At 46.5% G+C, this 4,514-nt stretch overlaps 1 non-coding gene across 1 annotated transcript; it reads left to right on the top strand.

Moving 5' to 3' along the window:
- The first annotated feature begins 773 nt into the window (after positions 1-773).
- Positions 774-846, top strand: trnar-ccu (transfer RNA arginine (anticodon CCU)). The gene has a single exon. It is a non-coding gene; the product is annotated as a tRNA-Arg (tRNA).
- Positions 847-4,514: the final 3,668 nt, after the last annotated feature.

The following is a 4,514-nucleotide window of genomic DNA, read 5'->3' as shown; positions in this document are numbered from 1 at the left end:
GTGGCTCGGTGTCAAATTCTGTTTGATAATCGCTCCTGTGAAGCACCTTGGGACATTTTACTATGTTAACGGTGCTATAGGTACTTGAGGGAAATAAACTTGCAGGGCTATGGGAATAGAGCGGAGCAATGGGACTGACTGGATTGCTCTAAAGAGAGCTGGCATTGACTCGATGGGCCGAATGGCCTCCCTCTGTGCCGTTATGACTCTATGACTCTACGACTCTATTCATGAAGCCCAGGATCCCGTAAGCTTTTTTAACTGCTTTCTCAAGCTGCCCTGCCACCTTCAATGATTTGTGCACATATACCCCTAGTTCTGTCTGTTCATGCACCCCCTTTAGGATTGTACCCTTTAGTTTATATTTCCTCTCTTCATTCCTTCTGCCAAAATGTATCAGTTTTCTGCGTTAAATTTCATTTGTCACGTGGCCGCCCATTCCACCAGCCTGTTTATGTCCTCTTGAAGTCTATCGCTATCCTCCTCACTGTTCACTGCACTTCCAAGTTTTGTGTCATCTGCAAATTTTGAAATTGTGTCCTGTACAAACTTTACTCTGGCTGTGCAGTTTGGGTTTGATTGATTACCTACTATAGTGTTCGGGCCACATGGGGAGAATGGGGTGAATCGATTCATTAGCCTCCCAACAATGTGCATTTTAAATCCTAATCAAAGATTTTCAGTCTGCAGTGAGAATAATTTGCCGTGTAAATAATGATTTGGCGGTCACAAACTGACCCTTAAGACTCATGATTTTCAGCATTTTCTGTATAGCCCCAGTGGCCTAATGGATAAGGCACTGGCCTCCTAAGCCAGGGATTGTGGGTTCGAATCCCATCTGGGGTGATGTGTTTTTAAAGATTGGCACTACGGTATAGCTGTCAAGGCCCAGAATGTCAATGCAACCATCCAGAATAAATTCGCAGTTGGTCAGGGCAGTGTTCGGAAGTTGTTGGGCATTCTAACGGGAGTGGATTCGGGAGAGCTGGAGGTATGTCTGTGGAAATGCTGCAGAATTGCCATGGGGCAGAAAGCACTGGTGAGGTTGGAGGCCATTGTAAAGTCTGTGTGTTATATGGCGAATTAATACACAGACTACAAGAGTAACTTTAACAGGACTTTACTATTCGAAGGTCAGGGCGAATCTGCCCAATAAATCCTTACACAGCACTTGTATACCGGTGTGGTCACCACCGGTATTACAGTATACAGTAGTCAAGATAAAGTAGTGCAACCCTTAAAATAGTTCTCTTAAAGGTGGAACGTTACATACACTACAATCCTCCCTTTTTAGGTTAACAGTATATATATATTCCCATTAATATAACATCATAACATATATACAACTTTATGTAAAACAGTTCACAGATTCAGTCTCTCTGGAGGCTTCCTGACTCTGTCCGGATAACGCCTTGGTGGTGTAGTAGTTTTCGGTGGTGTAGTAGGTTCTTCTGGCAAGGTCGATTCTGCTTGAAGGACAGTGTCAGGTTCATCTGATTCCAGTATTACCGGATCGGAGGTAGATGCTCTGGGTATCTCTGCTTCAACATTAGGCGTATAGAGTTGTGGAGTAGGTTGGCCCTTTGTGGATGACTCTATGATCTGGTCAACATGGCGCCTTATTATGCTTTCACCAATGTCCACGGTATACATCAGTGGCCCTAGCCTTTTTCCAATAGTTCCAGGCTGCCATTTCTCGGTACGATAGTCCCGGGCCAAAACTTGTTGACCTATCTGGAAGGTTCTAGTTGGCCTTTCATTCATGCCTTGAAATTGTCGGTTCTCTACGTCCCTTCTGACGTTTGGCTGAATCAAATCTTAGTCTTCTATTGAAAAACATCATGGCGGGAGTTTGGTTTGTGACCGCATGTGTTGCATTCCTGTACGCCAACAAGAAGTTATCTACCTTATGTTGTAGATTTATGTCTTCATTACCCATGGCCTTTATGGCCTTCTTGAAGGTCTGGACAAACCTTTCAGCTAATCCATTGGTGGCAGGATGGTATGGGGCGGACGTGTAGTGCTTAACCCCATTGCTTTTTAAGAAGTTCCTGAATTCTTCGGACACAAATTGCGGTCCATTATCAGAACAGATCTGTTCCGGCAGCCCATTCCTGGCAAATATGGTCCTTAATACTGTGATGGTTTTTTCCGTGGTGGTGGAGGACATCTTTATTACCTCCGGCCACTTGGAGTGTGCATCCACCGCGATTAAAAACATTGAGTCCATAAATGGACCAGCAAAGTCGATATGTACCCTTTGCCATGGAGATGAGGGCCACTCCCATGGATGCAGAGGAGCTTGTGGTGGGGCGTTTTGGACTTTCTGGCATCCTAGACAGCTCTTGGTTATTTTTTCAATGTCTCCCTCAATACCTGGCCACCACACAAACGCTCTGGCTAGGTTCTTCATTTTCACTCCACCCAGATGCCCCTCATGAAGCTCCTTTAGCACTTTATGCTGGAGTTTGGGTGGAATCACCACTCTGGATCCACACATCAAGGTTCCTCGGCACACTGACAGCTGTTCTCTTCTTTGCGAAAATGCTGGCAACATTGGTTCGCCATGTGCTGGCCATCCCTCCACCGTTAAATCGTAGACTCGTGAGAGAGTCGGGTCATTTCTTGTTTCCTTTTCGATCATAGAATTTGTTACTGGTAGACATTCCACTATGGTTGAGTGGAACATCTCCACTGGGTCCACTGTAGTCGCCTCTTCTACCACTGGCAACGGTAAGCGCGATAACCCATCAGCATTTCCATGCTGTTTGGACCTTTTGTATTCGATGTCATATTGGTGTGCCCCTAGTAACACGGACCACCTCTGTAGCCTTTGTGCTGTCATAGTGGAAACGGCCTTGTTAGGGTTGAATATGGATACCAACGGCTGGTGGTCTGTCAGCAATGTAAACTTCTTGCCCTGCAGGTAATGATTGAATTTCTTTACTCCCCACACAAGGCTGAGAGCCTCCCTATCTATCTGAGCATAATTGCACTCAGCGGAGGTCAATGATCGGGATGCAAATGCGACTGGCCTTTCCGAGCCATTTGGCAACTTGTGTGAGAGTACTGCTCCAATACCATAAGGGGAAGCATCACAAGCTACATGAAGAGGTAGCGTTGGATTGAAGTGAGCCAACACTTCCTCAGAGGTGATCAATGCCTTGCTTTTGCGAAAGGCCTTCTTACAGTCCTCGCTCCACTTCCATGGTACTTCTTTCCGCAACAGAGCATTCAGCGGGTGCAGCACCGTGGATAGATTTGGCAGAAACTTATGGTAATCGTTAATCAACCCCAGAAACGACCTCAACTGTGATACATTTTCCGGAGCGGGGGCCTTCACGACAGCTTCGATCTTTTCAGGTGACTTGTGCAGGCCCTCTTGGTCAATGACATGACCACAGTACGAGATCCGTTTCTGGAAGAACTCACATTTCTGGCGGTTAGCTCGAAGGCCATATTCCTTCAACCTGGAGAGCACCAGTTTCAAATTTGTGAGGTGTTCCTCCTCGTCCTCTCCCGTAATCAGGATATCGTCCAAGTAACACTGAGTGCTTGGAATACCCTGTAAGACCTGCTCCATGGCCCTCTGCCAAATTGCTGGATCCGAAGCCACTCCAAAAACCAGTCTATTATATCGATACAAGCCTCTGTGCGTGTTGATTGTGAGATACTGGCGCGACTCTTCCTCGACTTCCATCTGTAAGTATGCTTGCGCCAGGTCTATCTTGGTGAAGTGTTTCCCGCCAGACAATGAAGCAAAGATATCCTCAAACCGCGGAAGCGGGTATTGTACCGTGTGAAGCACCGGATTAACTGTGATCTTGAAGCCTCCGCAGATGCGGACCTTTCCCGGTCCCCCTGGCTTGTTACTCGACGAAGGCTTCATGACGGGAACAATGGGCGTGGCCCACTCACTCCAGTCCACCTTAGACAGTACCCCTGAACGTTCAAGCTCTTCCAGTTCTGCCTCCACAGCAGGTCGTATCGCGTAAGGTACCGATCTGGCTTTGAAAAATTTTGGGCTTGCATGTTCTGCAATCTTGATTTTTGCCTTAATTCCTCTCAGTATTCCCAGTCCCTGCTGGAATGCCTCTTTAGCCTCGTCCAATATTCTGGACAATCGTTCAGGTTTGACATCTTTCTTTCTGGAATCTACCGTCATTGTGTTTAGGGAGTGCCAGTCTATCTTTATTTTCCTGATCCACTCCCGCCCCAGAAGTGGTGGACCTCCCTCGGGTAGTACATATATGTCCATTCCTTGGTGTTCTTTGCCCTTGTGTCTCACCTTGACTTTTATCTTTCCGATGGGGTATACTTTATGCCCCGTGTATGTCTGCAATACTATCTCCGTATCCCGTAGGGGAATATGTTTGAATAACTTTTTGTAATCTTGCTTATTCATGACCGTCAACGCCGATCCGGTGTCCACTTCCATCTTCACTTGGACTTTTGCAATCTGTAGTGTGACCCAGATAGTTTGTCGGTCAGTTTCCTTACTCACATTGTGAATC

The sequence above is a fragment of the Somniosus microcephalus genome, chromosome 28, assembly GCF_052327205.1.
Source record: "Somniosus microcephalus isolate GS21.2 chromosome 28, FLI_Smic_1.0, whole genome shotgun sequence".
NCBI classification, from domain to species: Eukaryota; Metazoa; Chordata; class Chondrichthyes; order Squaliformes; family Somniosidae; genus Somniosus; species Somniosus microcephalus.
Note: the sequence above shows the minus strand (reverse complement) of the source record. Positions and strands in the feature narration are given on the sequence as shown.